The 22,351-nt window shown below is 36.2% G+C and overlaps 1 protein-coding gene and 1 pseudogene across 2 annotated transcripts in view; both read left to right on the top strand.

Annotated features, from left to right (window-relative positions):
• Positions 1–22,351, top strand: part of BORCS5 (BLOC-1 related complex subunit 5) — a 98,669-nt gene that overhangs the window by 5,023 nt on the left and 71,295 nt on the right. The window lies entirely within an intron of this gene.
• Positions 2,294–2,368, top strand: LOC121039105 (uncharacterized; annotated as a pseudogene).

Here is a 22,351-nt window from a genome sequence, read left to right as displayed (position 1 = left end):
TCTCTACCAACTGAGCCACCCAGGCGCCCCTCCCAGTGATGATTTTAAATCTGAGGTTAGGGGTGCCTGGGTGGCTCAGTTGGTTGAGTGTGTGATTCTTGGCCTTGGCTCAGATCATTATCTCACTCACGGTTTCATGAGCTCAAGCCCTGTGTGGGGCTCTGTGCTGACAGTGCAGAACCTGTTTGGGATTCTCTGTCTCCCTCTCTGTGTCTCCCCCTGCCCTGCTCACGCTGGCTCTGTCTCTCTCAAAATAAATAAACTCAAAAAAAATTTTTAAATAAAATAAACTCATCACTGGAACCCTAAAAGTGAATAATGACTGTAGTCCAGTTAATGCCATGTAGCTGGACTTGGTTGCATTGATACCGGATTTAAATGGGGCCTTGGCTACCAGCTAGCTATGTTGCCCTGGCTTTGTTTTTCACCTCTTTGAACCTTGGTTGTTGAGAACATTGAGAATAGGTATGGGAGAGAAGAAAGCTGGTGGGGGGCAGGGTGCAGTTAAGAGGTGATTTGGGATTTGGCTAAGGAAGGTGGAGAAATCACTTGAGAAGGACGGCGTGAAAATAAAAATGTCAACATGTGGCAGGGGCCAGACTGCAGGGAACAAAAAAAAGCCAGCAAGCATTTAAGGAAACGCTCCCATTTCACTTGTGAAGAAGAAACATCTTAGTGATTAGAAGAGACAGGCAAAGGAGACAGTTGGGTGGAAATAAGAAGGATAATTACGATAATAATAGTAGCTAACCCCTCCCCTCCCTCCTATACCTCTGCAAGATATTATTTTCTTTCCATTTTATAGATTAAAACACTGAGACTCAGAGAGTGTGAGTTCATTGCCTAAAGTCACACGGCTATAAGTTATAGCCCATCTCGAGATGGTATCAGGACATGGAGTTTTCAGCTGTTTTGTACATGGAATGAGATTGTTTCCAATTCTAGCAAAGCCAATTAGAAAGATCACTGGGCTGTAAAAGACAACGGGGCGATGGTTGTGAGGCCGCTTGGATTTCTGGGGCAGCATACAGAGCCTCCCGCTTTGCCGTTGCTCTGCCTGGTAATTTAAAGCTCTGCCGCCTGCCTGCTGGGCTGCTGGAGGGCCACTCATCACTGTCGCCTTTATACTCTCTTGTTTCGCCCTTTACTGCTTTCAGGATGAGGCTATTTCTCAAAGTAGTAGAAAGGCCACACAGTGAGGGCTGTACCCCCCAGGTTTGATTTCAGAAAGCTTTTCATGCAAGTTAATCACAGTTTATTCTTTCAAAACAATATATTCAAGTATTACACAGAGTTCACTATTGTTCCATAATGTCATGTGATGTAATGCTAATGCTGGTGGGTGATCTGCAGAGGCAGTGGCTGGGCGAGTTTGGGGCTATTCGGATGACTGAGGTAATGTTTGCATTTTTAATAAGCAAGCAGATTCTTTCTTTGGCCTTAACCCTTTGGATAGATATAGCAGAGTATAATTTATGCTCTATACTGGTGCCAAATATCTGTTCCTCTTTTTATCTAAGCGAGAAGAATGTCTGTTTTTCGTAGCAGTCTCTGAATTAGCAATTTATCTTGAAGTGTAAAACATTTACTAGAAAATGAAAAATTAAGAAATTACAAGTAGCAAAAAATGGCCACAACAAGACACAAAAGCAAAATGTAGATTTGATGCAAATGATATTCCCGGGGTTAAAAAAAAAAAAACCCTATAAATCTCTTACTTAACATTCAACACTTATATTTTTTAATGAATTGCATAATTTTATGTCAATCTATAGAAACGAAGTATTCATAAGAGAAATGCAAAGTTGACATTTTATGTATAAAAGTTATATAATCATTCTGTTCATGCCTGAAGATGAATATATGCATACACACGTACACGTGCTTGGGCATGTATGCACATATGACATTCTTTACAACTGACCTATCATTTTTGTTACTGACCTTGGATACAACATAAGATTGTCTTGCTGCCTAAAGAAGGGACTGTCCTTGTTACCAGCAAGGAAGGTCAGACAAATACAGTGTAGATACTTAAGTGAGACGAAGCAAGTTTGTTGGGAGTTACGCATTTGTTTGTTAAGAACATGATTTCTGTGAAGTCGATTTTGACAGTTAAGAGCCTGGGGCTTTTCTTGATGGAGCAAAATCTCCTGGAACAGCGGTGAAGGCTCTCAAATCACATGGAACATTGAGAATTAGTGCATGAGGTTGAAGCTGGGAGAGAATGAATCAATGGGAAATGGTAGTAAGGAGAAAGTGAGGGAGCTACATTTCAAATGACTAGTTTATTATCGCTTCTCAGCCTTTTGGCTAAGATCAAGTGTAGTATCAAATGACCAGTTTATTAACATCTTTCTCACCCACTCATCTGTTAGCCAGACAAATAGAATAAAGGTAGAGAGTCTTGGCGTTTATCAGACACCTGTCTCTGCCAGCTGTCAGACCTTATCTCTGTTTTGGAAAATGGAAGAGGATAAGAGACTGGATCTTAGAGCTTAGTCTTTTCTGAATGACTTAAAGGTGACCTCTGAGCCCAAGGTTGATCCTAAGAGTCTGTTCTCTCCTGAATACCATATTTGAAAAGTTGATAACTTATTCCTGATTACCGTGTGGGTTATTTGTGTATGTTAACCTCTTAAACATTGCTGTTAACCAGCAAAGCGTTAGTCTTACGCAAGAGCTGGAAGTACGAGGCGAATGATCGCTTTAAACCAGTTGCAAGAGCAAAGCCATTTTGCAAGAGCAGCCTCATTTTTTTCCTCACTTCAGTGAATGTACACGGGCATCCATTCTTGTTTCTTTCCATCAAATCTCAGAGAAGGTATGTCGATGCCTTTCTCTGAAACTTAAAGCTTTTCCATTTCCCTTTTTTCTACACTTCTTGGGACTTTGCTTCTGTACTCTCCTTGTCGTTAGCATCCAGCTTAGTGAACCTCTTTCCTCTTATGTTGATGTATAGATCTTTCCATCTTTTTTTTTTTTTTTTGAGAGAGAGGCATGCACAGGGGAGGGGCAGAGAGAGGGAGAGAGAGAATCCCAAGCAGGTTCCACACTGACAGCACGGATCCCAATGTGGGGCTCCATCTCATGAACCATGAGATCGTGACCTGAGCCAAAAATCGAGTCAGAAGCTTAACTGACTGAGCCACCCAGGCAACCCTAGATCTTCCCATCTTTTATTTTATTTATTTATTTTTTAAATGTTTTATTTAGTTTTGAGAGAGTGGAGGTTGGGGAGGGACAGAGAGAAAGGGACAGAAGGTCTGAAGTGGGCTCTTCGTTGACAGCAGTGAGCCTGACATGGGGCTCGAACCCACACACCATAAGATCATGACCTGCATTGAAGTTAGACTCTTGAGCTACCCAAGCACCCCTGATGATATTTAATTAATTAGTTCTACCACCTAAAAAGAAGTGTTAAAATCTCCAGCTGTGATTGTGTTTGTCTGTGCCTTTCATTCTGTCTGTATTTTTGATGTCTGTTATTACGCATGCACATGTCGATGTTTATTATATTGACCCTTTTATTATTATGAAGTTGTCCTTGTATAGAAGGCACTATTTCCCATCTTGAAATCTATTTTGTCTTATGTTAATATAGCCACTCCAGCCTTTTCACACTTATTGTTTGCATAGTATATATTTTTTTCCATTCTTTTTGTTTTTATGTATTTGTGTCTTTAAAGTGCATCTCTTGCCGACAGCATACAGTTGGGTCTTATTTCTGTACCTGTGTTGGCAGTCTGTCTTTAACCGGGTGTAAATTGATGTGGTTGGATTTAGGTCTACCATTTGTTCTTCATTTTCTATTTGTGGTCTCCTTTTGGTTCCTTTACTTTCCTGACTTTTTCAAGATCAACTAAATTTTTGTAGTATTCCATTTTAAGTCCTTAATAGAGGACTTTTTTAGGCTTTTTTAGTTGTATTCTTATGCATTATTTTTTTAGTGGTTGCTGTACGGATTATAATACACAATTTTTTAAAGATTTTATTTTTTATTTTTACTTTTTAAATACTTATTTATTTATTTTTAAGTTGATTTGTTTATTTGAGACTCAGACACAGAGACAGCACACATGGGGAGGGGCAGAGAGAGAGAGCGAGAATCCCAAGCAAGCTCTGTACTGCCAGCCCAGAGCCTGATGTGGGGTTCAAATCCACGAAACCGTGAGATCATGACCTCAGCCGAAATCAAGAGTCAGACGCTTAACCAACTGAGCCACCAAGGTGCCCCTAAAGATTTTATTTTTAGATGATCTCTACACCCAACGTAAGGCTCGAAGTTACAACCCCGAGATCAAGAATCACACTCTCCACCGACTTGGCCGACCAGGCGCCCCCATTGTACACATTTTTAACATCATAGTTCACACAGAGTTAATATTGTACACATAAAATGTAAGAACTTTTCAGTGGTAGGGGCGCCTGGGTGGCTCAGTCGGTTAAGCATCCGACTTCGGCTCAGGTCATGATCTCGCGGTCCGTGGGTTCGAGCCCCGCGTCGGGCTCTGTGCTCACTGCTCAGAGCCTGGAGCCTGTCTCAGATTCTGGGAGCCTGTTTCAGATTCTGTGTCTCCCTCTTTCTCTGACCCTTCCCTGTTCATGCTCTCTCTCTCTCTCTGTCTCAAAAATAAATAAACGTTAAAAAAAATTAAAAAAAAAAAAAAAGAACTTTTCAGTGGTATGGTTCCATTTACCCCACTTCTCTGTGCTATAGTTGTCATACTGGTACATCTCCATATACTAGGAATCCCATGTGGTGTTTATATATATTATTTATTTTTTTATATATTATTTATATATATATATTTATAAGTTATATATTTATATATAAATTAAATATATGTTTATTATTTATAAAACTTATGTATTACTGTATTATGTTATATAATTATATACATTATAACAGTTTATATTTTATTTTTTATTACTTATTTTTTATTTTTTAAAATTTATGTCCACATTAGCATATAGTGCAACAATGATTTCAGGAGGAGATTTCTTAGTGCCCCTTACCCATTTAGCCCATACCCCCTGCCACAACCCCTCCAGTAACCCTGTTTGTTCTCCATATTTATGAGTCTCTTCTGTTTTGTCCCCCTCCCTGTTTTATATTATTTTTGTTTTCCTTTCCTTATGTTCATCTGTTTTGTCTCTTAAAGCCCTCATGAGTGAAGTCATATGATTTTTGTCTTTCTCTGACTAATTTCACTTAGCACAATACCCTCTAGTTCCGTCCACGTAGTTGCAAATGGCAAGATTTCATTCTTTCTGATTGTCGAGTAATACTCCATTGTATATATATATACATATACATGCGTATATGTATATATATATACACACATATATATGTATACACACACACACACACACACACACACACACACACACACCACCTCTTCTTTATCCATTCATCTATCGATGGACATTTGGTCTCTTTCCATGCTTTGGCTATTGTTGATCGTGCTGCTATAAACATGGGGGTGCATGTGTCCCTTTGAAACAGCACAGCTGTATCCCGTGGATAAATGCCTAGTAGGGCAATTTCTGGGTCATACGGTAGTTCTATTTTTAGTTTTTTGAGGAACATCTATAGTGTTTTCCAGAGTGGCTGCACCAGCTTGCATTCCCAATAGTTTATATTTATTTTAAATGATTATATATCTTCCAAAGAAATTAAGAGAAGAAAGAACTACATATAGAATACAATGTTATGCCTCCCCACGTATTTACCATTTCCAGAATTCTTAATCCCTTTCTGTAGATTCAGGTTTCTATGTGATGTCATTTATTTTTAGTCTGAAGACCTTCTTGTAGCATTTCTTGTAGTGCAGATCAGCTGGAAACAGATTCTTTCTGTTTTTATTTATGTGAAGATGTCAGTTTTTGCCCATGTTCACTATAAAATTTTTACCCCCTTTTTTGGTAAGTTTTTAAGGAGATATTATGGAATTTTGTGAAATCTCATTTCTCAACACACTTTCCTTCACCGATTATAATATCCATTACTGTTTCTTGTTTGAGTTAATTACACAGAGATGGTTGCCAAATAGTGATTTTTCTACCTTTACCATTCCTTCTACATTTATTAGTTTGTATTCCACTGTTAGGAAGAGCTTTCTCTTCTCTACATTTATTTATTTAAGTCCATGCAGAATGGTGAATTCTTATTTTATTCAATGAGTTATAATCTGTTACAGTCACTATTTTCAATCTCAAAATGCTTCAAATTTAGGAGCACATGGCTAGTTCAGTCGGTGGAGTGTGCAACTCTTGGTCTTAGGGTTGTGGATTTAAGCCCCATGTTGGGTGTAGATATTACTTAAAAAAATCTAATCTTGAAAAAAATGCTCCAAATTGAGACAGTTGGAACCCTGTCAGTCTAGTTTACTTTGTCCTTTTGACATATTCTCATTATTCTTTGAGCATGTTTTTATTTTCTGGCATGATATAATGTTCCAGACTTTTCTTGTTCTTCCCTGGCTCCAGCACTAGAGTCAGGCATTTCTCCGGGAATCTTGATTCTTTTAGTGGAGAGTGGTATTTAGAAGCTACTCTTGGGCCTTCTCAGTGGATTTAGCAAGGAAATAGATATGTGTGTATATACATAATACACACATTTATACTTATATGTATTTTTATATTTATCTGTATATATTGAATATACTGAGTTCATACTGACATGTTCTAAATGTTCTTTGATCTATAGGTTTATTGTTTTCATCAAATATTTTGGCCATTATTTCTTCCAGTGTTTTTCTGCCCCCCCTCTTCCTTTTTGGGGACTCCATTTTCTGTGTTATGCTGTCTCACAGGTCACTAATGCACCTCTCAATTTTGTTTTTTGGTTTTTTTTGGTCTTTCTCCTTTCTGTCCTTAGTTTGGATAATTTTATTGCTTTGTTTTTGTCTTTCTCCTTTCTGTTCTTAGTTTGGATAATTTTATTGCTTTGTTTCCAGATTTAGGGTTTTTTTTGTTTTTTGTTTTTGTCATGTCTATACTGTTCTTAATCCCATTCAATGTATTTTTAATTTTAGATAATTGTATTTTTCAGCTTTAGATATACCTCCCTTTTAATAAAGTCTTCATGTCTTTGCTTATCATGCCTATGTTTTCCTATACTTTTTGAACATGTAGGGTACATTTATAATTTATAATTTTAATTCTTGACTGCTAGTCTATCATTTTTGGATCTGTTTTTTATTAAATGAAGTTTCTCAGTATTACAAATCATATTCTCCTGCTTCTTTGCATTCCTGGAAATTTCTTCACTGTATGCCAAACATTGTATATTTCATATGTTTCTGGGTGCTAGGGTTTGTTTTATTCCTTTAAAGTATATTAGACTTTGTTCTGGCGTAAAGTTAAGTTACTTATAATCAGTTTGACCCTTTCTCACCTGCCTTTATGTTCTGTGAAGGTTTATCCGGAGCAGCCTTTAGTCTAGTTTAACTGAGCCTCACTTCTAAGGCACTACCCTTCTGAGTGCTTTACCTGTGGCCCATGTGTTACGAAGTCTCACTACTCACGCAAGTGGGAATGCAAACTGCCCTCAGTCCCGTGAGAATTTCAGACATTGTTTGGCCTATGGCTTTCCTGCAGTTCTTTCTCCAGCCTGGTGGAATTTTACCGCAAATTCATAACTTAGTGTAAACCAGAGACTCAGGGTGCCCTGTGCAGTTCCGCAGACTGCTCTCTTACTGAGCCCTCCCCTCCCCCATATTATTTTGTGTACCTTCTGATACCTCTGTCTCTCCAAACTCCACGTTCTCTTTCTTCAACTCACTGAGGCCACTGGGCTCTTTATGGATGTCTCCCCCCACCCCCCGCCTGGAAAATGTTTTTCAGTAATAAACTGGGGAAATGATAGGACTTGCTTGTTTCCTTCTCTCAAGGATCAAAGCCTGTTAGAGAATATCTGAAAAGAGTGTGTCATATATTTGGTCTGGTTCCTAGTTGTTTATGACTGGAAGGCATAATAGCAATTAATCTTTCATGGGCAGAAGCAGAAATCCTCAAAAAAATGCTTTTTAATCTTTATTTTTCTGTCCATTACCACTTCTTTCATTTTAAACGCCTCATGCCAACAGCCTTCGATTACTACCTTGGTTTATTTCTGCAGTATACAATTGACTCTTGAACAATGCGGGTGTCAGGGGCCTGGATCTCCCTGCAGTTGAAAATCTGTGTATTACTTTTGACTCTCTCACCCCAAACTTAACTGCTAGTAGCATACTGTTTACCAGAAGCCCTACTGGTAACATAAACTGTCGATATCTTGTATGTTATATATATTATATACTGTATCCTTACAAAAAAGTCAGCTGGAGAAAAGAAAATTTACGAAGAAAGTCATAAGGAAGAAGAAATACATTTACAGTACTGTATCGTATTTATTGAAAAAAATCCAAGTGTTAGTAGACCTGCGCAGTTCAAACCTGTGTTGTTCAAGGGCCAATTGTAATGGTAAACATTGGTGCTCCTGGTGGTGTTCCAGCTAGTGGAGATACAAAGAATATAAGACACAGCTGCTGTCCCTTAGGAGCTTACAGTTTGGTGAGTGATTAAGATAGGTAAGGAACTTACAGTAACGTAGCATGGGTCATATTGGCCATATGGCCAAAAGATCAGTCATGTGTAGAGAAGAGAATCATTAATTTGGCCTGGGAATTTGGAGGCAAGCTTCACAAGGGAAGTAACAGTCGAGTAGGGCTTTGAGGGATAGAAGGTAGCCACATGGAGAGGATGGGGTCAGGGAGTGGATTCATGGTTTAAGGGATCATCCATATAATCAAAAAGTTATAATTAAAAGATGCCAAAATACTTCTTGACGAAAATTATATCTGGGATGTGCTGCTTTGATTTTCTTGTATTACTCTACATACCCATATGTATGCAGGTTAAAATCTGATTTTAATTTTAAGCCATATTAGACATTAACTTACTGGAATAATTAACTGTATACTATTATTCATTCTTTTGTGTTTCTTTAAGCTTTTAATTTGTGTTATATTATTAATTTAAAAAAATATGCATGGTTTACTTTAGTACCCAAGGATATATCTTTCTAAGCAATATCATTTCCTGGCTAAGCTAGCCAATTACTCCTGGAATATGACAATAAAGATAGATGTATTTTTTTAAATATATTTCTTTTTAAGGCTCTGTTTTGTTAGTAGTTTTTGCTACATAACATCTTAGAAACATTCCAAGGCTGAATAGTATAAAATTCTGTTAGTCATCTTCAATTTTTCTACTTTTCCAAAAATCACATAAAAAATTCTATTTTTAAAACATTAGCATTTGAGACTGAAATGTTTATTTAGGAAAGCCAACGTTCTAAAGGTGTTCCGAGAATTAGAAAAGAAATTCCTTTTCCCCCACCCCCAAATTTTAACTGATTATTAGAAAGATTAATGCTAATTTTATATTATTTGGAATTGTTAATAGATAAGGCTTTTTCATCCTGGGCAAAAGTGAAAGTCATGTACTCTTTTTAGAATTGTGATGTTTCATATATTATTCACTTAACTAAATTCATTGAGCTGTTGCTGTTTGTCAGATATTTTAGGCTAGAAATACAAAAAAAACATTATTCCTTCCTATGAACAGCTCACAGTCTTGTGAGGGAAACTATATTCTTAACAGGTCATTGTGATTCAGCATGATAAGTGCTTATAAATGTAATGCATTAGAGAACCTACAGGATGGAACAACTTATTCTGAGAGAGGCAGGAATGGTTGACTAGAATCAGAACAATTGAGAAGAATTTATATGTGTGCTCTTGGTATTAATTACTTCCAAAGTTTTATTATGCCTAAAAAGCCATGTGGAAAAACTTACTTTGTTTTATTTTTTACATTTAGATGGAACATGCGAGCAGGGGAGAGGGAGAGAATCTTAAGCAGGCTGCACACTCAGTGCAGAGTCCAACAGGGGCTCAATCCCACCATCCTGGGATCACGACCTAACCAAAATCAAAAGTCAGTTTCTCAACCAACTGAGCCACCCAGGTGCCTAGAAACTTTTTTTAAAAAAATACTGACTGTAGGGCCCCAGACTCAGAATCTGATTTATTAGTAAGTTCAGTTGTAAGACATCTGTGTGTTAAACTAGCATTCCAAGGGATTCACTTTGGAAAACACTGAGCTAGATGTTTTCGAACTTAAGTACTACTTGAGATCACAGAAGTGTTAGATCATTCAAATAAATGATTTTAGATATTTTTTAAAGAGATGCAGTTGTCAAGAGTATTTTAGAGTATGTCATTAGGTTTTTGCTATTTTTGGATGAACTCCATTGTTGAAACTGATTCACATTTAATGCCTGTAAATTAAATTTCGGACTCATTGAGAGTTCATTACTTGCTGAAGAATTTGTTAAAAGTCCCTGGGTTTTGGTAATGTTTAAATATTTCTTCTCATCAAAATTTGGTTTCACAGAAAGCCAGTGAAATGCAAAGTGATATTTTAAAAATGACTTTAGATAGATAATTATTTTCCTCATATGAGCTAATGAAAATTATTAACAAAATATTCTAAACACATTTCTAAACGGGTTTATCCACACGTGAAAGTGTTGGTAAACAAATACACATAAACAAAAGTTGCAAGATTTTGGGAGCAGACATACGACAATTGGGAGTTGTTTTGTTCTTCATTCAGTCTTTTTAACCAAGGACTTTTTTCTAACAGTTAAACTATTCATACTTTTATTTCAGTAAATCTTACATCAAGATTAATGTTTACCAGTCTCAAGGGAAGGAAAAAAATGATACATCCCACTGAGAGGAATAAATATAGGCCAAAGAAACATTAAAACATTCTTTAATGCTAATAAATATCCTAAGTCATTCTATTTTGCTCCTTTTTTTATAAGATGGCCTCCCTTTAATGTAGTTGAATTTATCACAGTGCTGTTTTTAACACCACCTTCGCCACTAGATGTCGCTAGACTATAATGATTAGTAAGTCGGTTCACACAGCTACAACCTGTGACAGTATTTGCAAAGGCCTTTGGTTAATGAAGTTTACTCTGTAGCATCTGGATTTCTCATAAAACGAGGTCACAGCTTGCTTCAAGCACAAGCTAGTTGGAAAATATGTCAAATTCTGTAACACATGAGTAATCTATAATTAGTTATTTCAGTGTTTATCAGGACAACAAAGAAAAAAATTATTGCTACCGGAAACTTTTAGTGACCTTAATATTTTGGAGTGAAAACTCTATTTTTAGTCTATCACTGTATTCAAAGAAATATTTATTACACCAAATATTTCTCAAGAGTTGGGGTTGTGTTTTAATCATCTCTAATTTCTCAGGGCCTAGCACACAAAGCTTGGCACTTGATAGGTATTCAGTAAATGTTATTAAGCATTAAGGTAGTGTGTGTGTGTGTGTGTGTGTGTGTGTGTGTGTGTGTGTGTGTGTATGTCATAGGGGAAAGAATCCTTGAGTTCTCTTCTCAAAAAGTCTCACTTAGGAGACAAGAATCTGTATAAACATACCTATAGTCCAGGATCGTGTGTATATACCAAATGAGTATTAAATTATATACCAATTTAATGAGGCATTAAATTCTGGGATGCCAGAAGATCAGTAGCTCTTGGGCAGTGATAAGAGGTGTACTCATGAAAGCATATTTATTTATTTATTTATTTATTTTTCAACGTTTATTTATTTTTGGGATAGAGAGAGACAGAGCATGAACTGGGGAGGGGCAGAGAGAGAGGGAGACACAGAATCGGAAACAGGCTCCAGGCTCCGAGCCATCAGCCCAGAGCCTGACGCGGGGCTCGAACTCACGGACCACGAGATCGTGACCTGGCTGAAGTCGGACGCTTAACCGACTGCACCACCCAGGCGCCCCTCATGAAAGCATATTTAGAGATGAAAAGGAAAGGCCAGTACAAGAGAAGAAAGTAATGAGCCAAGGTTTAAAGGTAGGAAAATGTGGGCAGTAAAGATTCAAAAAGGTCCTAAGTTTAAGGCTCTGAATTTAAGGCTTACACTTGGACTTAATATTTTTTAGGGGGCAGGGGACCATTAAAGGATATTGGGGTGGGTGAATAATAATATGTTTTATAAGGCATTGTAATTTACAAAACACTAGCACCTAAAGAAGGGTGAATGGAAGATGATTATTCTTTGATTTTAGAATACTTCTGCTCTAAAGTTTGTTAAAGGCACTTCTATTTGAAAGAGATAATATAGGGGCTTCTGGGTGGCTCAATCGGTTAGGCATCGATTCTTCGTTTCAGCTCAGGTCTTGATCTCAAGGTCATGAGTTCAAACCCCACATTGGGTTTTGGGCTAGGCATGAAGCCTACTTAAAAAAAATCAGGGGTGCCTGGGTGGCTCAGTTGGTTGAGTGTCTGAGGTTCAGGTCACGATCTCACAGTTCATAGGTTCGAGCCCTGCGTAGGGCTCTGTGCTGACAGCTCAGAGCCTGGAGCCTGCTTCAGATTCTGTGTTTCCCTCTCTCTTTGCCCCTCCCCTGCTTATGCTCTGTTTATCTGTCTGTCTGTCTCTCTCTCTCTCTCAAAAATAAACAAACATTAAAAATTAATCAATGAGATAATATAGGTAGGGGGCTTAGTGCCTGGCCCTTAGTAAACCTTCAATCAATGATTCTTGATAACAGATTATTAAATCAGTAAAAAATATTATGGACATTCTGCAAAATAACTTTCACAAGAGTCAAAATCATGAAAGATAAGGAACGACTGAAGAATTGTCATAGATTGGAGGAAATTAAAGAGATGTGCAATGTCTATTCTAGGACCCCAAATTGGATCCTAGAATAAAAAAGGACCTTAATGGGAAAAAATGGTACCTTATGATAAGGTGTATAGTTTAATTGATTGTATTGTACCAATGTTAATTCCCTGTTTTTGATAATTATACTATGGTTAGGTTCTGTGTTAATATTAGAGGAAGCTGGTGAAGGGCATATAGGAATCCTTTATTTTATGCAACTTTTCCTAAATTATTTTAAAAATAAAAAGTTCGAGGATGTCTGACTGGCTCAGTCAGTAGAGCATACGACTCTTGACGTTGGGGTTGTAAGTTCAAGACCCACATTGGGTGTAGAGATTACTTAGAAATAAAATCTTTTTAAAAATATGTAAAAGTTTAAAAATACAGTATCATCTTAGAAAATATTGCAATTCCATATTTGGGATAAGTTTTCTACAAAGAGGTCAGATGTTGGAAGAAAGGTTTTACATATGATAATAATTTTTAGGATAGACATCTGCCAGGACAGCTTATGGCAACAATGTGTTCCCTTGAAGACAGGGAAGTAGAACTTCTGAGCACCCTGGACTTTAGCACCTCTCTATATATTTTAGCTAATAGATACATTTCCCCAGTGTCCTGTCTTGTTTTTGTTTTTGTTTTTGTTTTGAGGAAAAAAAAAGTATAGTTGACACACAATTACATTTAAAAAAGAAATTTATTTAAGTAGTCTCCACCCCCAGCACTGGGCTTGAATTTACAACCCTGAGATCAAGAGTTGCATGCTTCTCTGCCTGAGCCACCCAGGCACCCCACATGTTTTTTTTAATTTTAGGGTTTTTTTAATTGAAGTATAGTTGATGTACAATGTGACATTTCAATGTCCTGGCCTTTAAGTCCACATGAACTTTGGCTCTTCAAACTGTTATTTAATACCCCCATTCCCCTTTTCAATATGTTCAGAGTAATCTAATGAGGTTTCCCTGGGCTTTACCACCAATACCCTATATTTTAATAAAAAATACTTTCTTATAGAATTCTGCCTATGGGCCTTCCTTATATGTTGCATCATCTTTATGTAGATTCCTCTGTGGGCCCAGAAGAACAACAAAGGAGCATCTGGTGTTTGTAGAGGCATTGGGTATAATTAGGTTCTAAAATCAGTGCATAAATGTTATATGGTTAACCTTTGAATAACACAGGTCTGAACCATGTGGGTCCACTTACAAGTAGATTTTGTTTTTCAATAAATACAGTATAGTACTGTAAATGTATTTTCTCTTCCTTATGATTTTCCTAATATTTTCTCTTCTCTGCTTTACTTGTAAAAAGTACAGGATATGATATGTAACATACAAAATATGTGGTGTTTGCTTACGTTATTGGTAAGGCTTGTGGTCAACAGTAGACTACTAGTAGTTAAGTTTTGGGGGAGTCAAAAGTTATGTGTGGAGTTTTGACTGCAGGGGATGGGTGGGGGGTTGACATCTCTAACTCCAGATTTGTTCAAGGCTCAACGGTATATATGTATATGATCTTGGAAATTTTTTTAATCCCCAATAAAGCACACTTTTAAAAAACGTATATACTCCTGTACTATAAATGTTTAGATTAAGAGAAAAGTCTACATGCACACATCTGGATATTCAGACCTTTTTGACCTATCACAAATTGAGATTAGTTTGTAGTTTTGTTTCGTTTTTCTTGAGATGCCTTTAGTATGAGGGTATACTGGATTCATAAAATCAGTTGGGAAGTGGGGCACCTGGGTGGCTCAGTCAGTTGAGTGTCCGACTTTAGCTCAGGTCATGATCTCCCAGTTCTGAGTTTGAGCCCCACATCGGGCTTGCTGCTGTCAGCACACAGTCCACTTCCCATCCTCTGTCCACCTCTCTCTACCCCTCCCCTGCTTGTGCTCTCCCAAAAATAAATAACTATGTTTTTAAAAATCAGTGGGGAAGTATTTCTTCTGCTTTTCTGTAAGACTCTGTGAAGGATTGTTATTAATTTTTATTTAAATATTTGATATAATTCATAGTGAAGCCAGTGGGACTGAGATTTTCTTTACTTGGTATAGGCCTTGTCTATTCAGATTTTCTATTTCTTCTTGAGTCAGTTTTGGTAATTTTTGTCTTTCTATGAATTTGTTTATTTAAGTTACCTAATTGTTGGCATGATGTTTTTCATAATATTCCCTTTTAATCCTCTACACTTCTGTGAGGTCAATAGTGATGTCCCTTTTCCATTCCTGATTTTGATCATTGGAGGCTTTTTCTCCTTTTTTCTTGGTCAATATGGCTACACATTTGTTCAGTTTTGTTGATCTGTTTGGTGAACCAACTTGTGGTGTCATTGATTTTCTCTTCTGTTTTTCTGTTTTCTATTTCATTGCTTTCTGCTCTAATCCTTATTATTTTCTTCTGCTTATAAATATAATTTACACTTCTCTTCCTAGTTTCTTGAGGTATAAGGTTTTTTTTTTTCTGAAATAGGCATTTGAAAGCAATAAATTTTCTTCTAAGCATAGCTTTAGCTGTATCTCATAAATTTAGATATGTCTTTATTTTTATTCACTTCAAAACACTTTTTGGTTTCCATTTTGATTTCTTCTTTGACCAACCAGTTGATTTAGAAGTATGTTGTTTAAGTTCAGAATGTTTTGGGATTTCCCAGATTTCTTTCTGTTGTTGATTTATAATTTAATTCTATTGTGGTCAGAGAATATACATTGTATAACTCAAATACTATTTATTGAGACTTGATTTATGGCTTGGTATATGGTCTGTCTGGAAAATGTTTCATGTGTACTTCTTGAAAAATTGATAGACTTTATTTTCTAGAGAAGTTTTAGGTTTACGGAAAAGTTGAATAAAGTACAAGAGTTCCCATATACTGCTTTACCAACTCCCCATCCAGTTTTCCCTATTACTAATGTTAACTTAATAATGTGATGCATTTATTACAATCGGGTTAAATTTGATACATTATTATTAACTAAGGTCCATAGTTTACATTGGAGTTTACTCTTTGTGTTGTACATTCTGTGAGTTTTGACAAATGTATGATGATATGTATCTACCATTCATTTGTTATCATTCAGAATATCATACCATTCAATGTATCATACATTGCCTTAAAAATCCTCTGTGCTTTACCTATTCATTCCTCTCTCTCTACTCCCTGAACCTTTGGCAACCACGGATATTTTTACCATGTTCATAGTTTCTTTTCAAAATGTCATATATTTGGAATCCTACAGTATTTAGCCTTTTTAGATTGGCTTCTGTCATTTAGAATATATATTTAAGGTTTCTCTATATCTTTTTGTGACTTGATAGCTTATTTCTTTTTACTGATGAATAATATTCCATTGTCTGGATGTACCATAGTTTTTTTTAATCCACTCACCTATTGAAAGGCATCTTGGTTGCTTCCAAGTTCAGGCAGTTAAAGCTGCTTTAAACATTTCTGTGCAGGTTTTTGTGCAGACATTACATTTTTAATTCATTTGGGTAAGTACCAGGTAATTTAAGGGTAGATACCAAATTACTGATCATATGGCAAGAGTATGTTTATTTTTGTAGGAAATTTCCATACTGTCTTCCAAAGAGGTGATACCATTTTGCATTCCCACTAGCAATGAATGAGAGTTCCCGTTGCTCCACATTCTTGTCAACGTTTGGTGATGTTGTTTTAGGTGTTACCAAATTGTTGATCATATAGCAAGTGTATGTTTATTCTTGTAAGAAATTTCCAAGCTGTCTTCCAAGGAGGCTATATGATTTTTAGATTCCCGCCAGTAATGAATGAGAGTTCCCATTGCTCCACATCCTTGTCAACATTTGTTGATGTCATTATTTTGATTGTTAGCCACTCTAATAAGTTTGTAACGATATCTTATTGTTTCAATTTGCAATTTCTTAATTACATATGATGTTAAGCATTTTTTCATGTGGTCATTTGCTATCTGTATATCATCTTTGCTGAGATGTCTGTTCAGATCTTTCTCTTGCCCATTTTTAATTGGGATTTTTTTTTATGGTTAAGTTTTAAGAATTCTTTGTATATTTTGGATACTAGGCCTTTATCAGTTATGTGTTTTGCAAGTATTTTGTGGCTTGTTTTTTCATTTTCTTAGTGTCTTTCACAGAACAGAAATTTAAATTTTAATGAAATCTAATTTATTTAATGAAATCCCAATTTTTTTTCTTTTTTTTTTTTTTTTTTTGGATTGTGTTTTTGATGATACCAAAAAGTCATCACCAAACCCAGGATCACCTAGGGACATTTCTCTTGTTATTGTCTAGGAGTTGTATGGTTTTGTGTTTTACATTTAGGTATTTGATCCATTTTGAGTTAATTTTTGTTTATTTTTATTTTTAATTTTATTTATTTATTTAAAAAAATTTTTTTTTTCAACGTTTATTTATTTTTGGGACAGAGAGAGACAGAGCATGAACGGGGGAGGGGCAGAGAGAGAGGGAGACACAGAATCGGAAACAGGCTCCAGGCTCTGAGCCATCAGCCCAGAGCCTGACGCGGGGCTCGAACTCACGGACAGTGAGATCGTGACCTGGCTGAAGTCGGACGCTCAACCGACTGCGCCACCCAGGCGCCCCTTTATTTTTTTTAAAGTAAGCTCTGTCCAATGTGGGGCTTGAACTCATGACCCCAAGATCAAGAGTCACAAGCTCTACTAACTGAGCCAGCTAGGCACCCTATTTTGAATTAATTAAAAAATATTTTTTATTGTTTATTTATTTTTGAGAGAGATAGCATGAGCAAGGGAGGGGCACAGAGAGATGGAGACACAGAATCTGAAGCAGGCTCCAGGCTCTGAGCTGTGAGCACAGAGCGCGATGCCAGGCTCGAACTCACAAGCCATGAGATCATGACCTGAACCAAAGTCGGGTGCTCAGCCAACTGAGCCACCCAGGTGCCCCTTGAATTAATTTTTATGAAAGGTGCAAACCATGCACACTTCTAAAAATTGTGTACTCTGCAGTCTTTGGCTGGAATGTTTGGTATATGTCAGTTATGTCACCTTTGTTGATAGTGTTCAAGTCATATATATATATACACACACACACACACTTATTTTCTGTTTTTACTAATTATTGAGAGTGAGGTACTGAATTATTCACCTGTTATTGTTGAATTGTCTATTACTCCTTTCAAATTTGTCAGTTTTTTCTTCATTTGTTTTGAGGCTATATTGTTAGGTGTGTATACATTGAAATTATTATATCTTACCAATGTAAGATATACATCATTATTATCATTAATCCTTTGTCTCTAATATTACTTTTCATTTCAAAGTGTATTTTATCCGATTTTAATATAGTTCTCTGTATAGTATGTTAACATATCATTATTCATATAGTTATAATTCCTAATGTAGTTATGTTAATATGTTATATATACATATATAACATTATTATATTAGTATATATTAATATACAACATATAATGTATATAATATATATGTATATATAATATATAAGTAAAATAAATATATATGTTATATATAAATAATAATTATATATACTTATATAATAATATTTTAATGTAGTTCTCCGTATAGTATACATCTTTTTTCATCCTTTCACTTTCAATCCATTTGTGTCTTTGAATCTAAGATCTGTCTCTTATAGAAAGCATGTAATTGAATCTTGCTGTTTTATCCAGTGTGACACTGTCTGCCTTTTGGACTTGAATTTGCCATTTTGCTATTTCTTTACAAACATTCTATTCTTGTCTATTTTGTTCCTTTATTTCCTCCTTAACTGCCACCTTTTGTATTAAGTAAATGCTTTTAATGCACAGTTTTAATTCTTCTGATTTTTTTCTAACTATATGTTTTTTGGAGTTGTTTTCTTGGTGGTTGCTCTAGGAATTATAATACGCATTTTAATTTATCAGAATCTACTTCAGTTAATAATTCTGGTAAAATATATAAGCTTTGCACCATTCTTTTTCCTTCCTTTGTGCTACTACTATAATGGTTATTATAGTATTAAGTATCAATGATAAATACATTAAAATATATTTATATATATTATAAACCCCAAAATACAGTGTTGTGGTTATTACTTTAAAAATGATTACATCTTTTGGGGCACCTGGGTGGCTCAGTTGAGCATCTGACTTCAGCTCAGGTCCTGATCTCGTGGTTCACGAGTTTGAGCCCATATTGGACTCTGTGCTGACAGCTTGGAACCTGGAGCCTGCTTCAGATTCTGTGTCTCCTTCTTGGTCTCTGCCCCTGCCCCACTCACTCTCTCTCAAAAATAAATAAATGTTAAAAAAAAAATGATTACATCTTTCAAGGAAGTTAAGAGAAGAAATGCGGATTTATACATATTTATAGAATCTTTTATATTAACCACATATTTGCTATTTTTAGTGTTCCTCATTTCTTCTTTTGGCTTCTAGTTACCATCTAGTGTCACTTTCTTTCAGCCTGAAGAGACTTCCTTGAGTATTTCTTGCATTATCCATTAGCAATAAATTTTCTCAGTTTTTGATTATCTGAGAATGTCTTTATCTTCAGTTTTGAAGGATAAATCTGCTAGATATGGAACTTTCAGTTGACAAAAGTTTTTCCCAGTACTTCGTGTATGTCATTCAACTCTCTTCTAGCCTCCATTGTTCCAGATAAGTTGCTTTTCTCTTGCTGTTTTTGAGGTTTTCTCTTAAACACTGGCTTACAACAGCTTGTTTTATATTTAGGTGTTGATCTCTTTGTTTTTTTCCTAATTGCACTTCACTGAGCTTTCTTGAATATGTATTAAAATTTTTCATCAAACCTGATAAGCTTCTCTCTTCTCTTTTTCTGGCTTTCCAATGTGTATATGTTGGTATATGTTCGTATACTGTGCTATCGCACACATCTCTGAAACTCTTCTTTTTTTTCCTGTCTTCTTTCTCTATTACTGACATTGGATAATTTATATTTTCAGGCTCACTGATTCTTTCTCCTACCATCTCAAGACTGCTGTAGAAGTGCTCCAGTGAATTTTTCATTTTAGTTATTATATTTTCAACTCCAGGACTTCACTCTCTTTATGGAAAATCTCTATGTATAGATTCATTGTTTCCATATTTTTTTCTTTCATTATGATTTTTCTTTAGTTCTGTGAGCTTATATATAATAAATGCTTTGAAATTTTTGTCTGATTTAGCTAGTACCCCTGGGGTACTCAGAAACCATTTCTGTTGGCTGCTGCTTTTCTTGACTATGAGTCACAGATCCCTGTTTCTTTGTATATTTGTAATTTTTTTTGAAGTTTTTTTTTAAGTTTATTTTGAAAGAGAGAGAGAGAAAGAGAGAGGGGGAGACAGTGTGAGTAGGAGAGGGGCAGGGAGAGAGGGGGAGAGAGAGAATCCCAAGCAGGCTCTTTGCTACTAGTGCAGAGCCCAGTGCGGGGCTTAAACACACAAAACTGTGAGATCATTACCTGAGCCCAAACCAAGAGTCGGATGCTTAATTGACTGAGCCACCCAGACGCCCTTATTTTGTAATTTTTTGTTGAGACCTCGACATTTTAGATAACATAATATACCAGGTCTAGATTCTCATCTCTCCAAGATTTTTCATACTTTTTTTCTTAAATGAGAAATATTTGACAATTAAAAATCATATATATTTAAGACATACAATTTGGTAATTTCATACACATGTTCATTGTGAAATAATCACCAAAATCAAGCTAATTAACATATCCTATGGTTACTTTTTTGTTTGTTCATTGTTTTTTCATTAATAGTATAAACATATAAATTAGTAATGTGTTTACTACATATAAATTAGTAACTACATATAAATTAGTAACATGTTTACTACACCTATGAAATCTCTCTTCCCTATGATTTGTGGCCTTTGATGTTTATTTTTTAAATTTTTAATTTTTAAGTCTGCTTCCCCAGGCTTTGCCTCTATGTTTGCCTGGCTTATTAGTCAGCCAGTGATTAAACAGGAATTATACTGAACCACCTAATCCAGTAAGGTTTGTGTCATCTGTCAGTGGGTTTGTGTGTGTGTATGTAGTACTTCAAACTTCAGGCTGTTTTCAAGTCTCCCCCTTCTTTTATATTTTGCTGGGTTCTTTTACCTATGCTCTTGGTATCCAGATAGCCTCAGTGGCAGCCAGGAGTGTGTGACTGGTTGAATCCCCTTGGGTCTTTGCTATAAATGCAAGCAGCCTCAGCCAGGAATATACTTGTGCCAACCATGACCACAGCCTTGTGCTAGGAGAGCTTTTGGCCCTTTTCACTCGCCTATCTCTGAGATAGTCTGTTCCGCTGACACCCACTGCTGGACATGAGTGTTACCCACTGCTCCAAATCAAGTAAGCCTCTTTCTGCTACAACAGAAAAGCTGCTTATTCTCATAACCTGCCCCATCCTGGCACAACATCTGCTTCAACTGAGGCAAGACAGATGGGAGAAGCTCCAGGTCCAAATGCCACAGATTCCCACTATTCTTTTTTTTTTTTTTTTTTTTTTTTAATATTTTTGTAATGTTTATTTATTTTGGAGAAAGAGAGTGAGTGAGCCCGACACGGGGCTCAAACCCCCGAACTGTGAGATCATGACCGGAGCTGAAGTCAGATATTTAACCAACTGAGCCACCCAGGCACCCTAATTCCCACTATTCTTATCCAAGTTAATCTGTTTTTTAGGCATAAATGCGTCTCAGATTATTGTATGCCTTTGGTTAAGTTCTCAAACCTCAAAATGGTTTCTATGAATTTTGTCTAACTTTATAGTTGCTTTTTTTTGAGAGAGAGAGAGGGAGTGGGGGACAGGGGAAGGGGGGGGAGAGAGAGAGAGAGAGAGAGAGAATGAATCTTAAGCAGGCTGCATGCTCAGCACAGCGCCCAACATGGGGCTCTATCCCACAATCTTGGGATCATGACCTGAGCCAAAATCAAGAGTCGGATGCCTAACTGACTGAGCCCCCCCCCAGACGCCCCTATGGTTGCTTTTTGTGGAGAAGATTTGTTGATAGCCTCACTTGGCTATAGCAAGAAGCATACCTCACCCATTCATTTGGTTTTAGTCTTGCTATATGTTTATATTTAAAGTGGGTTTCTTATAATCATCATATAATTGAGTCTTGCTTTTTTTTCATGTTGAAAATCTCTATCTTTTAAACGATACCTTTAGTCTTATGTTCAATGTAATTTCGATGCAGTTGGATTAAACTTTTGCATCTTGCTGTTTTTTGTTTGTTCCATCAGTTCATTATTCCTTTTCCCCTCTTTTTGTGTCTTCTTTAGCATTGATCGAATCTCTTTATGAGCTCATTTTTGTCTCCACTATTGGCTTATTATTTAAATCTGAAAAAAAAATTTTTGTGGTTGCCCTAGCATTTCTAATACACATCTTTAATCACCATTTCACATTTAGTGTAGTTTTTATTACAGGAAGGTTTTTGTACTCCAATTTCCTTGTCATATTTTATGCTATTGTTTTTATACATTTTTCTTTTACATATGCTATAAACCCACAATACAATGCTATTTTTGCTTTAGAACAAGGGTGGCAAACTTTTTCTGTAAAGGGCCTGTTAGCAAGTATTTTAGGTGTTGTAGGCCATCTGGT

This window comes from Herpailurus yagouaroundi, unplaced genomic scaffold, assembly GCF_014898765.1.
Source record: "Herpailurus yagouaroundi ecotype Mexico unplaced genomic scaffold, PumYag 166, whole genome shotgun sequence".
NCBI classification, from domain to species: Eukaryota; Metazoa; Chordata; class Mammalia; order Carnivora; family Felidae; genus Herpailurus; species Herpailurus yagouaroundi.
Note: the sequence above shows the minus strand (reverse complement) of the source record. Positions and strands in the feature narration are given on the sequence as shown.